Below are 23,531 nucleotides of genomic sequence, written 5' to 3'. Positions count from 1 at the left end.
ACACTATACTGAGGAGAATATTAAACTATGACTTAAGAAACTATGTTTCTTAAGGACACTTTTAAGACAAGGAAAATCTTCGACATTTTTGTTTCTTGCACCTTTCCCAGGAAGCTGTTGGGTATGTGCTCTACCAAAATAGGAAAACAAACAAAAAAGAAGAAAACTTGGAATTTAGGAGACAGAGCATTCTCATGGGGAAGTTCTGCTTGATAGTGATGGGAAGTCCCAGGATAGAAGCTTTGTAGTAGGTCTAGAGAAAAAAAAGAGAACCATTTGGAATAGGAAGACAGAATTCTCCAAGGGGAGTTCCCCAAGGGGAGAAATGGAAATGATATATTTGACCTCATGGAAAACCATACAGCGAGGTTTTTGCATTTTGTAGGAAGAACTAGCAGAGCCTCATTACAAAATATGAATGGTGTTCATATAGACAATAACTAAATTCTGATGATTTATTTGATAATTATTATGTAAATAAATTAGAAGAATGGGTCTATGCAAGTAAATGTTCATGGAGATGGTGGAGAGTAACCTAAGGAAGGTAAAGCCTTATATACCACATCATTGATAAATTCAGAAATAGCAATATGGACATACTGTGATGATCTATGGCAATAAATAGCAGAAGGGTTAAACATGGTTAACTAGCATGAAAAGAGTGATAAAGGGGGTTTGAATGGAAATACTTGTTTCCAATATATCTTCTGTTATTATTTCTTACTATTAAAAACACTGTATATTACTATGATTGGAAATAAACATTATTTTTAAATGTACAAGTATGTTAATTGGTAGCATCACATACTCTTCCCCTCCCCGCCTTCCTGGAAAATAGGAGAGAGAGAGAATATCATGAAATTTTACTTGCTGAGAGGTTTTCCAAAACATGCTAGTGTGTTGATCTGCATGACAGTTCACAGCTTTAGAGAATCAGAGAATTAGGTTTCCATGCTGTATTTATTTTTAACTATCCTAAGATCTTGTTATAAATGAAAAATACTTCAATAGGGACTCTTAAGGCAATTGTTCTTTGGAGATGGTATCTACAAAATGTGATTATCTCTAATGGCATTATCCTAGGAGGTAATAAACCAGAGCAGGGATACTGCCAAGAGAGTCCTTTAAGGTAATTTAGAGAGGAAGATGTGTATGGTTATCTCCAAACTAATGGAGGAAAGGGTTTAAAAATTGGTCATTCAAGGCACGTAATGATTCTCTCATGTGTTCTGAAAAGCAAGATTGAAAACTAGGTGAGGAAATGAGAATCAGTGGATGCAGAACAGTAAATTGTTTTAAAACACAGGTTATGTTATTATTCAGGTATGGTGAGGTTGACAGATCAGGAGACAGCTGCCATTTCAAGGACAGTTTGTTATTCATAGTTCCCAAGAAGAGGGGGACACACAGGAAAATGCCAGGGTCAATCAGAAGGTAGAGGGAACAAGGGGAACTCATGAGCCAGACCCTGTATTGTCATTTTCATGGGTAAGGAAGGCACGGCAGGGTAAGCACATTTAGGGTTGGCTATGACTTAAAGTATTTCTCTAGTTGTCTGGTACCTGGTCCTGGATGATGAGGACAGAAGAATATTGCCTCCTGGAGTGTAAGAGCCAGACAGAGGAGGTGGTTTGGTTTGGAGTGGACTCTGGATTGTTTTGTTTACATATGAAAAGCATGTTCACAGAGTGAGTTGTTATTTCTAAGAATTGGCTAGTCCTAAGGGGACAGTCTTTTCTCCGTCAGTAAAGACCAGATGCCAGAACATCAAGAATATAGAAAATAAGAAACATAAGTGATACACAAGTGAACCAGAAGGATGACAAAGATGCAGGTAAAGGACAAAAAGGCAAGAGGAATGAATATGAGTTTTAGGAGGCTGTCAGAAGTAATTAGGTCATCAGCCTTTGAAGGCCCAGGTCTAAGCAGAACAGGATTGCTGATGGAGATAACACAGACCTAGCCAAGAACTCCTGAATAAAAGCTTACTGGCTCAGACATGAATCAGCCCCAAAGGGACATAAAAGGTGAACTTATTTAAATAAAGAGAAGGTGAGATTGGGCAACCCAAACTAATTAAACAAAATTTGGTTGCATATGATATGCCAGACTCTCTGCTGGACTCTGGAAGGCATACAAACGTGAGTCAGGTGGAGCCCGTGCCCCCATGGAAAATGAGGTGTCTTCAAAGAGATTTGACACAGGTCAAAGATGAACATAAAACAGCAGTTACATCATTCAAGGGCCTTGGTGATGTTGCAAACAATGGGAAGAAATAGTAAATAGTAGCTGTCTTCTGTTCTGGTCTCTGTGGCAGACATAGGGATGAATCACGATGCTCTTGATCTTCCAGTCAGGTCTGAGACTCCACTGAGTCTGTGAAGCCATGGCCGGTGGATCAAACTTAACCATGTGCTATTCTTCAGTAGATGCTCTAAGGAGTGACAGTGAGGACCAGGAACACCTTCCCGGAAGAGTTACACTTAAGGATGAATGGGTTTTCGGAAGTATCCTGAGTGGGATTTGTGGGTACAGTGGTTTCAACAATCCAGGCAGTAGGAATAAATGGATGGTGGCTGGAAAGTTTGGAAAACTACGTGAATAGTAATTATGTGGTCTGGGTGGAATTTAGGCTATATGTAAAGAAGGGATGACAGATAAAGTCAGAAGGGGATGGTTGTACTACTCTGAATGCCAGATGTGAAGGCAATAAAATTAAAGCAGCTAAAATTCCCTGTGTGCTTACAATGTTCCCAGCAATATAATGTTCTAAGTGAACATTAAGATATATATGTATATCTTATATGTATATGCATATCTTATATATATATGCATATATAAACACACATATACACATATATAAATACATCAGACATTATAATAAGCAAGATATACTGTACATTACATATTTATGATATTTGTTAATATATTTATTCTATATTATGTATTAAATATGTCTTGTTTATCATATAATACATTTATATATAACATGTACATTACATATATACATCTTATATGTTATATATATAAAATAAAAATTTTTATAATTTCCTATAATATATAGACAAACTGAAAACAGAGAAATAAAATAACCTGCTTAAGTCTCACAGGCAATGAATGGCGAGTTCTAGATTTAAAAGCAAACAGTCTGACTCTAGAGGCCACACTCTTCACCATTATACTGTACTGCATTCTACTATTTTATAGTTCTGTTTAATTTGTAGATACTGAGGGGCTATCGATTTCTGAGGTAGATATTTATGCAATTAGACACGAGGTTTAGGAAGACCTGCCTGGAAGTAGTGTATAAATAGTTAGCCAGTGATAGTGGTGGAAGAAAATCACCAGACTATTTGTGTTTGATTTTGCCAGCCTGTAACATTGAAGTGTTTTGTTTTGTTTTTAATAAAGATTGACTTATTTTATGTTTTTGAGAGAGAGAAAGTGAGAGCGCAAGCATGCACTTGTGTGCTCGCAAGTGAGGGAGGGGCAGAGGGAGAGAATCTTCAAGCCGACTCCCCGCTGAGCACAGGGCCTGATGCAGGCGGGGCTCAATCTCAGGACCTATGAGATCTGGATCTGAGACAAACCAAGAATCGATGCTTAACCAACTGAGCCACCCGGGCGCCCCTATAGAAGTACTTTTATGAATTGTCTTATTAATAATTAAGAACCTCTGATTACATTTCCTCCAGGGGTACTATTGCATGCATAAAAATGGGAGCAAGAACTGGTAGCACATAAAAAAGGAATTGAAAAGCATCTGTCATATCTATATGCAGTGTGAAATGAATTCCTGAATCTCTCAACTTTCAATCATATAAGCAAAATTTGTGGCTGCAGAGGTGACCTATTAACATGCTTCATTCAGGCAGATGAGGCCATCCATAGGGGGAAGAAAAGGTGGTTCAGCCAATCTTTGAATGACAGTGTGTCTGTCTGTACTTGTGAATTTAAATAAAGTAGGACAATTGCCTTATCCCAATGGAAGAAACCATTGCTCAGATTGTCTGCTTAGAATTATACACACAGGAGCTCCTTTTCTTTGAGTACTCTTTAGAATTTTTCCTTGACACCGGATGAATGAGTGTTGGAAGTTGTCTTCCCCAGCAGTTTGGGAGAGCCCTAGTTCATCTCTCTGAAACTGTAGTTTTAACAAGTCTCTAGTCCTGTCACTGCTATAGGCAGACAATAAATCAGGCAACATTTCTGATTGGTGAAAAATAAATCACCATTTTTGTTAGAATATCACAGAAGCTACAACAATGGGAAGTTCAAAGGGTACTGCTTGACGCTGCTGTTCTTGCCCAAGGACCTTAAAATGGGATGTGTGGATCAAGATTTTAGTTCTTGGTGACGTTCTTGCTCCCTGTCAAGATAGATAGTGGAGCGTAGGCATCAAATGGTGCTCACTAAGCATCTCCATAGAAATCATCCATGATACCTCCATTCCTGTATGTATTTAGGGATCTGAAGAGCTAAGTTAGCGGGAATTAAGGCATGGAGATGGGACAGAGATTTTATAAGGACAGAGCATATTATAAGCATTATAAGTGATATAACAGGGGTTATAAGTGTTAGACACAAACTTGTGAAAAGTGAATGCCAGCTGACATGGCCAAGCTTTCTAGCTAATCATCTCTCAGTACCTTATACTCATTCCCTCAATGCCATAAAGGAGTCACCCTCTGGGAAAGATGACATACTCTGTCTTTTCCCCTAGGGAAAACTGACCACTCCTTCCTTTTCACTATCTCTATACTGAAGGAATTTCTAGGATAGAATTTTGTAAGGATGTACTGAATTTGCGCATCTCTCTCTGACCTAGAATCCCATGACAGTACCGTTTGTGGCTTGTTCATTGTTGTACCTGTATAGCTTAATACCAAGTGGGCTGTCTGTGCACTCAGTGAAAATGAAAACAGTCATTAATTCAGCATATGCTTTTTGAGAACCTCTAACATTCCCTTTGCCTGCTTTTATGGCTTTACCTTCTGCACTTCACTTAGTTAACCTTGAACAAAAAAATACCACTTTAAAGTGCTTTGACTGGTTTTTAAATTGCATTTTTGAAAACTCTAAATGTAGCTAAGTAGTAACTACGTGCTCATTGAACAAAACCTAAATCATACAATATATACAGTTAAGACAGAAAGTCTTTTTTGCCCTTCCTCTGCATCCATCCTCCAATTCCTGCCTCCCTGGTGTCCTCTGTGACTGGTTTGGGGAAGGTATCTTTCCAACAGTGGCTTTTTTTGGACATCTCAAGTTACCATCACGGTCCAGGAAGTTCCAGATCTGCCTACTCTTTATGCAAATGTAGAGCACGGAGCAGTGAGGGGCTGCCAACTGTTGGTTACTGGTCTGCAACAAGTTATGTATGGAAATAAAGAATTCAGAAAATTTTAGAGCAATTTGACAGTCATTTTTATGTCTCTTGAATTTAATAAATGAAAAACCTAGACTTGTGTTTATTTTGTACATCTTTTTAATTTCATTTTTGCTTGTTATTTATGTTTCTTGTATTTTTTCAAAGGCTCAGTCCATAATAGATTTGGAAAAAACTCCGCTGATCTTTTATCACTGTTAGTCTGAGAAGTACTGTCCCAGATCATTTGTAGCAGAAATCACTGCCTTAAAAGCAATACATAGTAGACATTGTTCTTTGTATTTTCACTCCTATTGGAGGCGAATAGTAGTTTGATGTGATTTATACATTCAGAAGTCAGAGATTTGGAAGTTACGGTTTTCTCAGAAGCAGTTTCTATAGCTCATGCACAGAGAACCATAAAACAAAATAGGAGTCTGATGCTTGGGACCAAGTTATGGTCGCTCTGGGCCTGATAACTTTGAGTACCTTAGGCAGCAAGTTTTATATTATTACCTGTAACATTGCATTAATGTGATTTGGGGATTATTGATTTCAGTGAATATCTTCACCTCTTTTTTTTTCTTAGTAGCTTTGCTGTGGACCATTAAGAACTCTTAGGCTGTTTCTAGACACACTAATTTACCTTGTGTGTAAACTTAGATGTCACTGAGGCAGGAAAATGCACAGTTTCACTTCTAAAGATGAGCAGGAATTTCTCTGGCTATTACTATGTGATAGAACAAGAAAGGGAGTGGTGTAGATCAGGCACAGGTAATATCTTTTTTTTTTTTAATGTTTTTTTATTATATTATGTTAGTCACCATACAGTACATCCCCGGTTTCCGATGTAAAGTTCGATGATTCATTAGTTGCGTATAACACCCAGTGCACCATGCAATACGTGCCCTCCTTACTACCCATCACCAGCCTATCCCATTCCCCCACCCCCCTCCCCTCTGAAGCCCTCAATTTGTTTCTCATAGTCCATTCATTCACAGGGAATATCTTATCCAGAGGCAAGAGAATAACTGATGGCTCTCCCTTCCCTTTTCCCATCAAAGAACATCTACATAGGCATAAAGAGGAAGGCATAACAGAGCAAATCATTGCTCTGACCTGGATATCTAGGTCCCTGTGATAATAATGTAAGCTTTCTCATTATTAACAGTAGAAATAGAAACTAGTATTTAATGAACACTTATCTGGTCATACACCATGTTAAATTTTCTTTCACTGAAGCTCTACAACATCCCATGAGATAGGTATTCTCCCATTTTACAGAAAAGCAGAATGAGGTGTAGAGATCAATAGTAGAGCTGATATTTAAAAGGAGGTCTGTTGGACTCCAAAGACTTCTGTTAAACATTATTATAATCCTAGTGCTCTACTGCTTTGTGTACATTTTTTCAGCTATCCCATATTTAAGTAAGAGAGCTATGAGTAACTTTAGAGTGACATGTTATAGCATAGGAATATTTGAGAATCCTACAGACCTCATGGTCTAATTCAGGGGTTGGCAATCTTTTTCTGTAAAGGGCCGCATAGTAAATATTTTAGACTTTGCCGGCCATATGGGCTCTGTTGTAACTCCTCAACTCTGCTGCTATAGCTTGAAAGCACCACTAGACAACATAAAAATGAATGGATGCAGTCATATTCCAATAAAACTTTATTTGCAACAACGAATCGTGGAACACTACATCAAAAACTAATGATGTACTGTATGGTGACTAACATAACATAATAAAAATAAAAATAAAATAAAATAAAAGTTTGGTTTTCTAAAAAAAAAAAAAACCAACCAACTTATTTGCTAAAACAGTGGCAGTACAGATTTGGTCCATTGGCCATAGTTTGCCAACCCTGGAATATATAATTTTATAAAGGATGTTCCTAAGACCAAGAATAGGCATAGACTTGTCATGGGCCATGGCAGCAGTAATGATAGCAACTGATGCCTTTCATATTTCAAACGCCACAGCTTCTCATTGGTCACCTGACTCCCCTCTCTGATGATTCTTAAGCATTTTGTCTAATGCCAAAAAGTATATATTATTTTTTGACATCTGTATATGTAAAGAGATATACCATGTTGGTACATAAGGTTGCAATGCCTTTTTTAATCTCCCACTCAGAAAGTGTTATTTGAGTACAAGTGAGTGAGGACCATGTGAACACAGAAATAACTTTGAATTTATTCTAATTTACTAATGATAGTAAAGCACTCACCCATTTCAGAAATTTGTCATGAAAATTACTTGGAGCACATTTTCCAGCTGATTGTGACTTGTGGACACACTAGTGAATCATTATGTGAAAAGCTGCTATGGTCTTCTTCAGTGTCAGGTGTAAGCACAGTTTTGATTCTGCCCATTTATATCTAGTTCTTTTTCCAACTTCATGTCAACTAACATTTTCACATTTGTCACAGAAACTGGTTTTTCAATAACTACAAGTTCCCCTTTATGAAGCCTACAAACAATTATAGCAGTCCCTTCTGATTAAAGTAAAAATATGCATTTTTTTTGTATTAAGTATGTCCTTTCATGGAGTATCCGTTGCTAGTTTTCAAAGAGCGTAGACTTCCTCTGGGCAAGCATTAACAAAGGTGCCAATATCCTTTTTTCTTAATTTTCAAATAGAAAATTGATAGAGTAGAGACCTTTTAACTAGAGACCTTTTCAAGGCTGAATCTGTAAAAAGAAATAGGAGTTTTTTTGTTCCTTGTTTTTCTTAGCGAGTGAATAAAATTAGAAGGAAGTTTGTTGCAATATAAGTACTCACTAAATCCTGTGGGATTCAGGAGGAGAGTACTCCTTGAGTATTTATATGTTTTTATCCAGAAAAAAAAGTGACTTCAAACACATAAAAATCCAGCCACAATTTATGCTCCACGTTTTAGTTTTCACATTGTAGTAAAATTCTAACAGAGACTATATAATTTTAAAAAAAGGTTTTGCATAAAGTTTAACACAGAACATTTGTAGGCGAGGAGCAAAGAAAGCACAGTGTGTGTCATTCCTATGGTGGTGTTGGTGAAACATGTCCCAATAACCTTCCACCTCCTGGATGGGATTCAGCAATTTTTTAAAGGGCCACATCTTCATTAGCTAGCTGGGTCTTAATTGATTGTGAAACTTAGATGAAGGCAGGTAATTCCAAACACAGGGTTTTTTCTCCCATTTTTCCAAGAAATGAGAACTGAGAATTTGTCTGCCAGGAATTGGGGAGTAACATTCTAAACCTTTCCAGAGAAAATGGGCTCAGGAAAAAAAAAATTACATAAGCCACTTAGCATTTGCTTTCAATTTAAATGGGTTTATTTAAATTGTGGTTGTAGCTTCTTGAAGACTTGTGATATGCAGCTGATTTATGGCCCCTATGTTTTCCTCTTTGCTCTGAGAAACAAACTGAGGGCCACAGAGGGGAGGGGGGTGGGGGAATGGGATAGGCCGGTGATGGGTAGTAAGGAGGGCACGTATTGCATGGTGCACTGGGTGTTATACACAACTAATGAATCGTCAAGCCTTACATCGGAAACCGGGGATGTACTGTGTGGTGACTAACATAATAAAATAAAAAATCATTATAAAAAAAAAAAGATATGAATAAAGACAAAATGACCATGAAAAAAAAAAAGAATCTTGGGAATTATAGGTTCACAAGAACTACGAAGTTCTCTTTTTTCTTTTGTGTTTTTCTCCACATCCCAATGGGGCAGACTCATTTGGAGTTAAACACTTCAGTTGTTTTTACTTCTGTGTTTACCTAGTTTCTGGATGTCAAAATATTTTACCAACATTTTTTAATGCCTCTGAGTGACTCCATGGTATACTTTTTATACTAAAGAGATGATTTAGGGAGCTCTTAATATTCAAAGAATGTGCCTGGGGTATTAGAAGCTATAATTGCTGGCTAAGTCATATTCTGAGCACTTACTTAGGCAGTGCTGAAAAAAGCTAGAGATAGTTGAGAGATAGTGGCCCATCTGTTTCAATGGAATGGGTTTTCAAGCTTAGCAAACTCCCATGGGAGGAGGACAGGATGGTAGTATGAACTGTAGACGTACTCTCTGGAGTCAGATGACCAGGGTTGGAATCTCATCTCTACCTTTTCTCCAATATGTGGGCCTTAATAAGTCACTTTAGCTCTCCAAGATTCCATTTCCTTTTAGGTAAATTAGGAATGCCAGGAATATATGCACATCAGCTAGTGTTCTTCTGAAGATAAACAGGTGAGGCATGTAATGCCCGTAGAATTCAACAAATACTCATGTAGTTCTAAGGTTCAGGAATCCTCAAACATATTGTCTTTTTCATCAAGAGACTACCTTATAGCTCAGAAATACAGCCTCTTAAAATTAAGCTGCTTCTCTTCTATTTCATAAGCACAAAGTTACATAAATTTTGAATTAGACCATACTCTTAGATATTTAGAATTAAAATAACCTTACTCTTTTGATTGGTGTCTGTTGCTCCTCTAAAGGTATTTTCTTTGCATTTGCTTGAATGTCTTTCTTTATCTGGTTCTCAAAGTGCTGAGCACTCCTGCCACCCTTGTACCTTTTGCTAATCTAGTCTTTCTTTGAAGTTTTGAAAGTTAATGCTAGGGAATAGATTCCTCTGTGGATCTGGAACTAAACAAAAGCAAACAAGTAAACTAAAAAAGACATACTGGCATGCAGCCAGTAAACATGCCTTAATTTCGACTTTAACAAAGCTGAGAAGTGTTCCACTGTGCCCAGAAAAAGGAAAATGAAATGGGATTTAATGAACACAGCATTGTCTCCTCCACCCATCATAAAAAAAAAAAAAAAAAAAAAAAAGCGCCCTGTACCATATCCTAACTTGTCATTCTGATCTGAGTCAGGTTTTAGCTCACAGCAACTGATCAATTAAAAGATTAAGTTTTTAACAATCTGTAGTTTCTAGGTTTTGTGTAGACATTCGTTACTATCTTTTTAAATTTCTATATGATCTTCTTTTTTGTCTATCACTGCACAAACATTGTGTATTCATGGTAGGCAGGGTGCTCTGACATTCATTTCATAAGCCACAAATTGTCAGTGGTTATGAAATATGAGATTGAAATTATTGGCTTCAATACATGATTTTGACAAGGTGATATTTTGACTTTAATGACACCAAAAATCCTGATAAAATCATATAAGACAAAAAAAGTAGACTTTGCTTTCATCCCAAGTCCAGTTTATTTCTCTCTTTATCTCTTCACAGGCACCTAAAAATTCTTACACTATGTTTAAAAAAAATCTATTCATTTCCTATTGCCTCTATATGTCTCTGTTTATGAAGATTTTCTTCCCCTGACCAAACTCTAGTTATTTCTAAACTCCCATTTTTCCCCTATACAAAGTCTCCCTTTTAGTTCCACCTCTGTTTGAGTGATGCTAACTATTCTCTTAGGAATGTCCCCTCCAAAGATGCCTCTCTGATGATATCCTGCTGAAGATGGACCTCTTTCTATGCAGTTCTTCTCCAGAATTCTCAAGCCCATGTTGCTTCTTTACTTGTGAGATTCTAGAACTCTAGCCTGTTAATCCTTGAAGAAAAGTCTTGTTCATAATTTTCTCCTCATCACTGAGCACAGGGCTGCACATAGAATGTTTTTGATAGCTATTAGGAGGACAAATTAATGCATTTATATAATTGACCTTCATTTTTGTTTCTCTTATTTTGGTATTGTATCATTCAGGACACAGGAAATTGTTCTGTGATACCAACTAATCTCAATGGCTTATAAAATCAAAGGATGCTGTATGTTCTTTGTGGGTCAGCTGTGGCTCTGCTTTATGTTGTGTTCTCTCTAGTGCCTAGGGTGATAGAGCAGCTTCGATCAGGAACATTTTGATTGTTGTGTCAGCAGGAAAAGAACCCTGGCACTCACATCCTGGCTCTAGAGCTTCTACTTAGAAAAGATAGATGTCACTTCTGCCTTCTTCCGATTAAACAAAATGAAACATTTTGGCTTCAGCAGAGTAGGAACATATAATTCACCCCTAGGGAGGAACATGCTAAAGAGAGAATTTGGGGCAAATAGTAATACAGTCTACTGCTGAGAGAGAACCATATATCATCTAGCTCCTTTATTTAGTCACTTTGGTTGCCTTTATCCTATATACCAAACTATAGTATAAAATGATGTGTAAGAATAAGAAAGTTCCTTTCATAAGTTAACAGCAGGCTGTCTACAATGGATGAATAACAAGGATTTAAAGAATTACGCATTATGACATCATTTCTAATAGCCTGGACAATAGTATTTATGTCAGCCCTCCAATGAAATATAGACACATGGGCATTCTTGCTTGTCTTTTGGTATAAATAACCTTTCTTTTGATTTCATATTTTCCCAAATCTGAAGAACAGGGTGTTGAATGAACTCCCTTCATTGGTGATGACTTTCCAGTCTGGTGCATTTCTCCACAGTCTATTCCCTCCTTCGATTCTTGCTGTAGCTCAGATCATTTCAGAGATCTGAACATCTAAGCAGAAATTTCCATAGTACTGGACAATAAAGTAATTATATCCTATCATCATTTGTCCTTCCCTTTTCGATCTGTGTTAGCATCATTAGCTTTAATTTAATAACACCATCTCTTATTAGTGAACATTCAGAATTCACCTTGTTGTTTAAGTTTTTTTTAATTTTCACTTTTGTAAAACCTCCAGAATGTTTTGTTAGAATCTGCCATCTTTCAGATGCCCACTTTGCTTCCTCTATTTCCTCTCTTACTCTCTCTCTTTCCCTCATTTTCTTTTTTTCTTCTCTTCTTTCCATCCTCTCTGTCTTTACCTTTCTACCTCCCTTTCTCTGTCTCTCTTCTGTCCTCTCTTTCTGGCATGCTCTTCTTCCCTCCTTTCTTTCTTTCTTTCTTTCTTTCTTTCTTTCTTTCTTTCTTTCTTTCTTTCTCTTTCTTTCTTTCTTTCTTTCTTTCTTTCTTTCTTTCTTTCTTTCTTTCTTTCTTTCTTTCTTTCCTCTTCTCTTTTTTAATGGCACACAGATAGTGGTCGGGCTTGATAGAATCCATTTCATTTACTGAATGTGTAGTGGACACCTGGTACTTTCCTAAGGTTGTGGGGCATTTGTAACATTAGATCATACTAAATATGGCATGCTTATGCACATAAAATATTGGTTCTGCCTATAGTACAAAAAAATTGTAAATTAGTGACCGAAAGACATTTGGAGCTTTATGTGGAGAATTCAGACATCCTTATTTCTCTGACTCATCCCCAGAAAAGATAAAAAAGAAATGGCTCTACCTCTCCATGTGTACTTATTCTGAATGCACCTGAAATAACTTATCTTTAATAGGTCCAAGTAGCTCACACATTTGCTTTCATTACTAATATTACAGCTCTAGCACCACCTTGGGCCCTTTAAATAGTAAAAAGTATCAGACTCTGTATAGTTCCACTCAAGGCTCTTATAAAGCAAAGTAATAGCATCTGTCCTCCAATGGGTTTCAGGCTGCTTATTGGTACTTCAGTTCTCCTTTCTCTTCAAACTTGTAAATGTGCGTGTGTCAGGATTTATGTGCAATTGCTCCCCATCTCTAGATGCATGTCCTTCTTCTCTCTTTCCTGCCAGCTCAATACAGTTTATGCCTGTAGGATGAATTCATATCTTCATCCATTCACTCATTCCACAGATAGTTATGGAACATCCCTATCTGTCAGGTACCCTGTTTGGTGCTAAGGTCTTGCAGTTAAAGATTCAGTTCATGTGCTCAAGGAAGTGAATCCGGTGGAGGCAGGCTAGGAAACAATCATGTTTAATACAGAGAGATAGATGCTGTGATCCAAGGAAGCCCTGTGGTCCTCTGAAAGTGTAGGAGAAGGTCACCAACTCCGCCTTGGGGAAATGGTCATCCAACAGATAGGGACCCTCCATTGGTCTATTATGTAGACTACTATTATTTCTCTGGCTTGAGGCAGCATTTCTTAAGGTGTGGTAGTGAATCTTTAGATTACGTCTAGGAGAAAGACTCCGTTTGTTGCTAGTGTGTGAATTTGCAAAGAGGATGTTTTTTTAAGCAAATATTTCCTTGACATCTAACATACATCAAGAAAAGTATGATCTTAACTGTACAGCCTGATGCGTGATATACAATAAGCATGCCAGTATGCAGAACCTGGATTAGGAAGTAGCACCTTGCCAGCCCCTAGAAGTTCCATTTATGCTCCTGCTAGGCAGTACTGCCCCTAGGATGGGCACTATCCTGACTTCTGCCACAGATTGGTTTTGCCTGGCTTTGAGCTTTATGTAAGTGCAGTGCTGTCACACAACTAGTAATCTCTTCTTTCTGTCTTTTCTGAGCTAGTTTCACGTTTGTGAGATTCATCCATGTTGTAGGGTCAGTTGTAGTTTATGTTCTTTTTTTAAAAAAATAATTACAATACACATTTATTTAAAGTAATGCATTTACAGCTCAAATAGTTCTAAATTATACATTTCAGGTTTACCCAAATTATTTTTTTAAAGATTTTATTTATTTATTTATTTTAGAGAGAGAGAGGGAGTGCACAGGGGGAGGGGCTGAGCAACAGGGAGAAAGAGTCAAGCAGCCTCTGCCCTGAGTGCGGAGCCCGTTGCCGGGCTCCATCCCATGACCCTGAGATCACGACCTGAGCTGAAACCAAGAGTCAGATACTTAACTCACTTCGCCACCCAGGTACCCCAGGTTTTTCCAACTTCTTAAAAATATTTGAGGGCAGCTGCAACCACAGATTTCAATTCCATGATTATTTCTTTGCCCATTCTTCTCTCTCTTTTCTTTCCCAAATAATTTATTTCAGATATGGTTCAAGATAGAGTGTATCCTTGTATTTTGTCCCCTGCTCTTTAGGTGAGATCTGCTGCCTCATGGCCAGGTTCAGTGCTCTCTTGATGCAAAGCATCCTATCATTGTGAAGGTTCTCGGGAAGCCTTTCACGTTATCATTCTCACATAATGTATCATTACATATTAACACCAGTGTATTGACCCTTGCAGCATTGTAATACCGTTTTCATTTTTTTTTTTTTAAGATTCCATTTCTTTATTGAGGGAGAAGGCACAAGCGGGGGGGGGCGGGGGCAAAGGAGAAGCAGACTCCCCGCTGAGCAGGGAGCCCAACGAGGGGCTCAATCCCAGGACCCTGGGATCATGACCCCAGCTGAAGGCAGATGCTTAACTGACTGAGCCACTCAGGCGCCCCAGGAGTACCATTTTCAGATACCCTCCTGCCACCATCTGATGCTGCAACAGCAGGCCTGCTCGCCATTGTGATCAGTTTATACATTCTTTGTGATTTGTAGGGTTTGATCTCATGTTCCGTTGTATGGCCATACCACAATTTATTTCTTTATTCTATGTCAAGGAATATCGGGGTTCGTGAGCTTTTAATACCATTCTCATCTCCCGCTTAGCTCAGAGTCTTGGCAAGTAGTAATAACCACCAGTGCTGTCCCGTAGAATAAGATGCCCATCTTGCCTAGGCCATACCCCCCTCTGGAAAATAATGAACTTCCCTTAGACTACGTTGATTCCCACACAGGAATCAGGAGCCATCAGAAGGAGGACTGGTTCTTATATGACGGAGAGGCAAACACTGGAAGGGAAGAAAGAGATTCTGTCAAGGAAGCTGAAGTGATACATAAGACCAGAAGGTCAATTCCTTCACATTTGGGAAGATAAAAACTGGAATCCACTGCATTTACAAATAGACTATGTTAGAGCAATTCAACCTTGTGGTAACCATATTTTCTATTTGTTTTTAAAGGTCCATAGAAACAGTGGATATAAATGTTATATGGGATCTTGATTTTTGCAATATGCTGCAACCAGTGAAATTCTCAGTGAAAGGACTCTAGGGTTTGTTTATACTATTCTCTTTCTATGTCCTTTTGTTTATTTATTTGCCTATTTAATAAAGTATTAAGGCATATCTTGAAAAATATTATTTGGCAGGACTCCATGTAGACAACCAATCCTTTTATTTATTTAGTAGCTATCCTCACCCAAAGTCACAGATTTTTTTTCCATTTCCTTAATAAAACGTGGTACTTGAACAGTGAGAGGGTGACAGTCTTTCGATTCTATTTATAAAGGACTCATAACTTCCCAATAAACTTATAGCCAAGGAAATATTAATCAGTTGCCAATAAACAGCTCTGTGCTGGAGTTCACATATGTTTCTTCTCAATAATTGCATATGCTTTGTATGAAAACTGCAGAACTGCATCCACTAGAGACAACATTTTTGTTATTAAGAGTTTCATTATGTGTTTTGTTTGTTTGTTTTGTCTTTTTGTTTTGTTTTGTTGTTTCATCATGGTTGAACTACCAGTTAAGACATAAAATGTTAGTTGGTAGTTGGGAAGGAAAAAGCCTGGTTACTCCTTTTGGTGAATGTCCTGATTGAGTTTTTATTTGTTTGTTTGTTTAAGACTTTATTTATTTATTTGACATAGAGATAGCACAAGTGGGCAGAGGGGCAGGCAGAGGGAGAGGGAGAAGCAGGATCCCCACTGAGCAGGGAGCCCAATGCGGGTCTCCATCCCAGGACCTTGGAATCTTGACCCAACCCCGAAGCAGACACAACTGACTGAGCCACCCAGGCGCCCCTGTCCTGATTGTTCATGAGGTAGTGTGAGAAGTATCTAATGTCTGTCTCTGAATTCCATACTTGGCAAAATGACTTAAGAGTAAATAAGAGTACCTCTAAACTCCTCTTAACCAAATTCAAAACCTATCATATCCCATACTGGCTGTGTGACCACAGTTAACCTCTCTAACCCTGTAAGATGACAATACTGATAATATTAATTTCACCTTACAGGATTGCTGAAGGGAAAAAAAGACACATGCAAAGCATTGAATACAATGCTTGGTATATAGAGAGCATGCACTGAATGCAGCAGATATTATCATCATTAATTTTTTTTTTTATCTGCACCTCATGCCTGCTTTTACAGATGAGGAAACTAAAGTTTAGACAGGTGAAATGACTTGTTCAGAGTTTCACAATCTAACCAGTAACAGGTTCATATTAATTTCTCAGGCACTTTTTGTTTCCTGAAGTGGGCATTATACACTTTAGCATGAACTGTTTAGTTTCTAGCCGTAGCTATGTTTGTCTCCCACTAAAAGTAAGATTTTTGAGGAAAGGAGCTGTGGCTATTTTTGCACTGTTATATTCTCACAACCAATAGCTCTGCTTACATAAGACATCTCCAGTAAGAATTTACTGAAACATTAAATCAATGAAGTTTACAAACATAATTTTCCAATCAGAGAAAACCATGATTCATCTCTGTAATAATTATATAAAATGATGACTATATTAATTTTTAAAGTATTTCATATGCAACTTGTAGGCACTTTCCATATATCACAAATTATTCTTCAGTCATGAATGGGGTATATGTTATACCACACACATATTTGCAATCAGTGGGTCCCATTGTGAATTATAGCACTAACATTAATGAACTCAGCTGCCCTAAATGTTAACAGTTTGCTCTTGAACTGGATCCGTGGAAATTTTTTGCTGACAGACTATGTGAACTAATATATTGCTTAATTCTCAATCTGGGAAAGCAGAGAGAATTGTCACTGGTATATGAAAATTTGCGATGTAACATCATATATGCAAATGAAATAAATGTTGGCAAAAATAATTATTGTTGCTTATGGGAGGATTAATAGTTACAGTCTGCCCTGTTTTCTGTTGAGGTTTAATTTAATTCTGTGGCATGTATTAACTGAGGAAATTAATTTGGGTTTAATTATTGTGTGTGGCTGTTAATGTGCACACTTTTGATGAATATTTAGTTACACTGAACTACCAACCCAGCCGCTATGCTTTGCTCATCTGCTGATAGGGAGCATCTGATGGAAGGGATGGTTCATACTGGATTGATTCCAAGTACAGTGTCATCATAGCAGATAGCTGTGATTCAGGGGGGAAGGCATTGGGCTTGGAGTCGGAAGAGCACAAGATTTGGGTTCTGGCTGTGCTGTTAACAAGCCATGTGCATCCCTATTTCTCAACTGGAGAATGGTAGGAGAAAAGCAATATACCCTAGGGCTTTGGTTTGAGAACTAAATGAATGAATGCATGTGAAAACAGATTTGTGAACTCTACCGTACTGCTTTAATGAATGGAATGTCTACGGTAAACTTTCCATGTATCTATTTAATGACAAAGTCCTTTAGAAAGTTACATAGGCTTGCTATCTCAGGTCTCGCATCCACGATGACCAAGAAAAGAAGGAATAATGGTCGTGCCAAAAAAGGCCGTGGCCACGTGCAGCCTATTCGCTGCACCAACTGTGCCCGTTGTGCGCCCAAGGACAAGGCCATTAAGAAGTTCGTTATTCGGAACATAGTAGAGGCCGCCGCAGTCAGGGTATTTCCGAAGCGAGTGTCTTCAAAGCCTATGTGCTTCCCAAGCTGTATGTGAAACTACATTATTGCGTGAGTTGTGCCACTCATAGCAAGGTAGTCAGGAATCGCTCTCGTGAAGCACAGAAAGACCGAACACCCCCACCTGATTTAGACCCGTGGGTGCTGCCCCACGACCTCCACCAAAGCCCATGTAAGGAGCTAAGTTCTTACTGAAGGGACTGAACAAAAGCTGTTCTCCAGAAAAAATAAATAAATAAATGGCAGTTATACTTCAAAAAAAAAAAAAAGAAGAAAGAAAGAAAGAAAGAATGAAAGAAAGTCACATAGGCTTAAACAAGTACCTAAAAGGCACTCAAGAAAGCATCTGTTGATGAATAGAATGTTGGTTGATTAAGTATAGATGAACACCTCTTCACTATAAATATGACCATGAACAAAAATTCCATGCAACAAGAAAGATGGTTAAATCCTCTCGAGGTTTGCTCATTTCAAAGAAGTAATTAACATCACAAAACCTTCCTGTATGGCTACAAGTTATAAGATTAAAATATAAGCATTCTGGAGCCAGACTGACTTAATGCAACAATAGCAGTTTTTCCAGCTGGTGGTTAGGTTTCTGAGCCTCAATCTCCTCATCTAAAAATTGGGGTGCTATCACTTCCAAGGGCCATTATGAGTCTTGAATGTGGAAATGTATGTAAAGTGATGTGCGCAAACACTGGCACATGGGAGTTTCTCAATAAATGTTAGCTTTGCCTGTGGTAGAAGTGATGACATTTTAATAGGATCCTTTGCACTGGCATGTAGCTCTTGAAATAGAACAAATGAAAGTAGCTAATATTTCTATAAAAAGAGTGAGGATTATTGACTCTGGAGCTGGCTTAGTTCATGTTTACACATTCACTGCCTTTTCTCTTCCTGTTCCCTTCTTTCACCCAGACCCATGGGTTTCCTTTAAGCAGGTAAAATAATAACTTGAGCGTCTCATTTCACACTGGGGTCCTGTTGGCTCTGTGGGGGTGGTTAGTTACAGCTCTATTTCTCCTTTGTTTGCTCAACTCATCCCTGCAATGTCAGGAAAATAAATGTCTGGGGAGGGGAGACAAACAAGAGGTACAATGAGGGAAGCTGACCTCAAGTTAATGGAATCCGGGTTCTTTGAAGGAGAACACGTTGCTAGAGAAGCCTGCTGTATTCATTCAGCAGAGAGGTTGTCTAGCCTTTCTTCACGTGTGTTTGATTCTCATTTTCTCATGCCGGAGTGAAGGTCCAGCTCACACAAAGCAGGTCAAGTTGGACAGAGGCTAAGCCTTCCATGCCTTTTACATTTGTCTGGCATGGAGGAGATTTATCTTTACAGAAAAAAATTGGGAGAGAATAATACGTCTAAGGAATCATCAAAAATATTTATCGATTGTGTACTCTGTGCTGATTACAATTTAAAGTGTTGGAGGCAGAACAGCAAACATAAAATTAACACCAAACTTTTACTGAATGCTCTTGTATACACTAGCCACTGTGCTCTGGCTTAAAGAGTTAATGTTCGCAAATATTGTGGAGTAGATTTCATTAGCTCTCATTTGTAGTTGAGAAAGCTAAAAGCAGCTTATATAACTTGCTCAAGGACATATAGTTCACTCATGGTCAAGCTGGGATTTCAGACTACAAGTCTGCTTGTACTATAAGCATCATGTTACAGCCTTGACAATGGGAGTTGGAAAATAGCAGAGATGCAAACCCCACATAAAACCTTGGTGACTAAAAAGACTGACAGAAGCACATTTCACAGAATTCATACTATATATATATATATATATATATATTATTTATATATACATATACATATGTGCATAAACACACATATACACACATCACACACACATGCACACACACACACACAAATATGGATATTCCAGGGTTCAATCTCTTGTCTTTTAAAGATTTTGTAATACTCAATTGACACTTCAGCATCTTGCAAAACATATTTGCAAAACAAATAACTCTGAGTGTCACTTTAGTTATTGGTAAAGTGGAATATTTTATCCACTCACAAGATGGATAACAGAAGATGATAATATGTATCAAGTGCCCATGCAGTGTTCAACACATGGTTGTCAATTAAAGTTATTTCTCTTCCCTGTGGTTATTATTTTTCAATACAGAGGTGTTGTTTTCCTCTGCTGTATTTGATGCAATCCCTTTATGAACAAGAAACATGTCCTATAATTATTTATTATCATCCCAGCATTTCTAACCTCTTTCTTCATGCCCCTCCTCCTCCAGTGCCTATTCCAGACATTGGGCTACTCTGTAAGGATTGGTTGATTTTTCCATGATGCTAAATACTTCTTGACTGCATTTTTACTTTTACCAGGTTTGGTGGAAATAATCTTTTTTTTTTTTTTTTTCAAATTTCTAAACAGCAGCCTTATATCCTTAAATGTGATATTGACCTTCATGAAAAACTGGCTTAATTATTTTAACCATTAAGGATAATTTCTAAAAATCAATCATGGTCCCTGAATTTTCTGATCTCCCATTAGCCACAGAAAATTCGGTGTTACCCTATTTTCTCCTCTCTCTGTTGTGGAGGCAAATTCCTCTCATACTTGAACCAGGAAGCACAACCAAGGTTTCAGTGTCATTTCCATGACCAGCCAAAATTTTTTTAACCACTCTATTGAGGTATCATTGAAATGTAAAAAAAAAAAAAAAAAAAAAAAAGTATTTAAGGTATATAGCTACATGAGTTTGGGGCCAACTATACACCTGTGAAACCATCCCTGCCATCAATACCATAAGCATATTCATCACCTCTCAAAGTTTCCTCCTTTACTATCGTGTGTGTGTGTGTGTGTGTGTGTGTGTGAGAGAGAGAGAGAGAGAGAGAGTATGTGTGTGCATGTGTAGGAACGTCTACCACAAGATTGACTCATTTTGCAAATTTTAAGTATACAACACAGTATTATTATCTATAGACACTAGGTTGTGTAGTAGATCTCCAGAAACTCTTTATCTCGTGTAACTGAAAGTTCGTATGCTTTGACCATCACCTCTCCATTTTCCCTTCCCTCCAGCCCCTGGCAACCACCATTCTATGCTTTTATGAATTTGATAATTTTCACTTTCTTCCCAGGGTATCTTTCTGATCCTCCATGGACCTTCTTTCGGGTGTTCTCCGACCAAATGCTAAATTTTACTACCTGCAGCTGGTAGGATGGATTCATAATGATAAAGCAAATGTCTCTTCTCTTTCCTGAGCATTTAAAGAATAATTCTCTCTCTCCTTTCCTTTTCTTTTTTCCAGTTAAAGTGCAGACTGAGCTTGTCAAGAGGAGTAGGCAGCAGCTTCAAAAGCTGAGTCCCCCTGGGCCTTCAGGAACGTGAGCTTTGCAGACTAGGAAGTTACATTGTCTTATGAATGCTGATAAGGCCTTTGAATTTCAGAAAACTGGAAACCAAATTTCCCTTAGTTTTCCTTCTTTTTAAAAAACTCTAAAAACTTTCTATTCCTTTTAGTTTTTAACACTCTGCACTACACCAATTGCTATAGGTTTTTTTCTGTAGCTTGCTTACCTAGATAGCACAATGAGATAGACATTTTGAGAAGAACTGAGCCTGGATTCTCAGAGATCTATTTTGTCTCATTTAGGAAAGACATGCACCCTTTAACCCTGAGTGTTCCTAAACCTCTAAACAAAGTACAGTCAATTCCCAAACATTTCCTTGGTGCCTACCTCTTCATGCATTCTTGGAGTCTTCTGACAACAAAAAAAGAAACAAACAAGCATAGAAACACACAAAAAACTCAGATATGGAATTTGGGTGCTTGGAAACTTAATTGAAAGACTTGGAAATAAAATACAGTATATTAAAAAAATCTTAAAAGAAAAGAGTATTCACTTATATCCTTTATTAAATCTAATACTCTTACTCATCTAGTTAATGTGACAAGTAGACTATCACAGTCCTTTTCTCCAATTTTATTTTTAAAAATTATTTTAAAAAATTCCAGATGATTCCTCGTGCATTTTAAACTTTAAAGCAACTGGTAAGAAAACATACAACTGGTCAGTTGTACTAAGGGAACTGTTATCACATAAATAATATAAATGATTCTTCCTTCTTTTCTTCCTTCCTTACATAAGTAATTCTTAAGCATTTCATAAAAGGATACGTAATAAATGTGCGGATTTGAACAAGGCCTGGAATACCTTCATATAGGCTTATCTGTGAGATTTTGGGGCTCTGTGACTTTGCCATGAGCTTCTCTTTAAGGGATTGTAAAGGAATTGGTAATGGATTCTCATTTGCCACAGTTTCCTCCCTGAGGGAAAATCAGGTCTGGGAGAAACACATCCCTTCTTTGACTTTAGCCTTTTGGTGATGGCAGGCACTGTTGCAGATAGCAATCATTGGTCTGTCCTCTGCCACCAAATTTCCAAGAGAACTCATTTATTTTAGGTAATTGAAAGCTTCAAACTTCAATTAAGAATAGCAAAAATGAGTAGTAATTGGCCATGGATTTGCACTGGATATTGTGTGAAGAATAAGGGAATTTAAAAAAATCAGCATGAGAGAGAGAATGAAGAAAGAGAACAGGACTGAGAAGTATTTTGCATTTGGGGGAAAATGAAAATATTTACATATGAGGGCATCTTAGCAGAAGCAGGTAAGGAAAATTAAAAATTGGCTTGATATCTCTCTCTGAAGAAACATAGGAATGAACTCTAATGATCATGGAACAGATGTTTATGACTTAGTTGTACTTGGTGGCTTAAAAGAAGTATGGCTTTCTGTTGACCTTGGAACAAAGAGATAAAGAAATCTGATGACACTAGGCTTTTTAAGGGTCCAACAACAGACTGTGTAGGAGCCAAACTTGGTTATTCTGCCTATTGCTCTCTTATCCTAAAATTTAATTCCATGGAATTAAATAAACTGAGAGAAAATACTCACCCAAATGGGTTTGTCATGACAAATTTTAGCACATCCAGCAACATAGATTTTGGAAAAAAGAATAAAAACAGTTGATTTATTTAGCTTGGAGGAGAAGAGAACTAAGAAAGGATTAATAATCAAGTAACTGAATCAATCCCCTTTTGTAAGGGGAATAAATAAATATATGTATTTATCTATGAAAGACATAAAATGGAAATGCATAACAGGTACAAAATTAATTAATTAATTAATGAAAGAAGCAAAATGAAAATGTAAAATAAGTGCAAATAAAATCCATTAACACTGAGGAAATTAGAGCTGAATTTAAAGAAAGAAGGATGAAGGCTATTCCAGCATCTTTCACTATTTCTGGACCCTTCTAGCAATAGGATATATTAGTATTGAATCTTCTTCTCTATAAGGAGGACAATTCAGTAGTGCCTTATTTTTTATGTGAGAAGAAGAAGAAAAAAAAAACTCTGAAAGATGTCAAGGCTTTATTTGAACCCTGAGGAGACCGAGAGTGTTGTCTGCCAAAGTGAAACGGCTGGTTTTAAGCTTTCGTGAAGCTCAGAGACAAACCATTCATAACCCTGGAAATATTTAATTTAGGGAGGTTTATGTTAAGATAATAAAATAATTAGCTTTCCCTCATTAGAGGCATGCAGAGCAGTAGGATTGCGTGTTCTGGAAAATTACATTTCTGCTCTTTCACTGACTTAATACATGTGGATTGATGCAGATCAGATAGCTAACTGGCAGGCATTTCACACGTTTACCTTGTTTTAACTAATTGCCAGTTCAG

At 37.5% G+C, this 23,531-nt stretch overlaps 2 pseudogenes; one reads left to right on the top strand and one right to left on the bottom strand.

Annotated features, from left to right (window-relative positions):
- Window positions 1–14,136: 14,136 nt before the first annotated feature.
- Window positions 14,137–14,657, bottom strand: LOC123799141 (cytochrome b-c1 complex subunit 7-like; annotated as a pseudogene).
- Window positions 14,658–17,624: 2,967 nt separating this feature from the next.
- Window positions 17,625–18,035, top strand: LOC123799236 (small ribosomal subunit protein eS26 pseudogene; annotated as a pseudogene).
- Window positions 18,036–23,531: the final 5,496 nt, after the last annotated feature.

Source organism: Ursus americanus, chromosome 14 (genome assembly GCF_024610735.1).
Source record: "Ursus americanus isolate L20-20 chromosome 14, mUrsAme1.1.p, whole genome shotgun sequence".
NCBI lineage: Eukaryota > Metazoa > Chordata > Mammalia > Carnivora > Ursidae > Ursus > Ursus americanus.
Note: the sequence above shows the minus strand (reverse complement) of the source record. Positions and strands in the feature narration are given on the sequence as shown.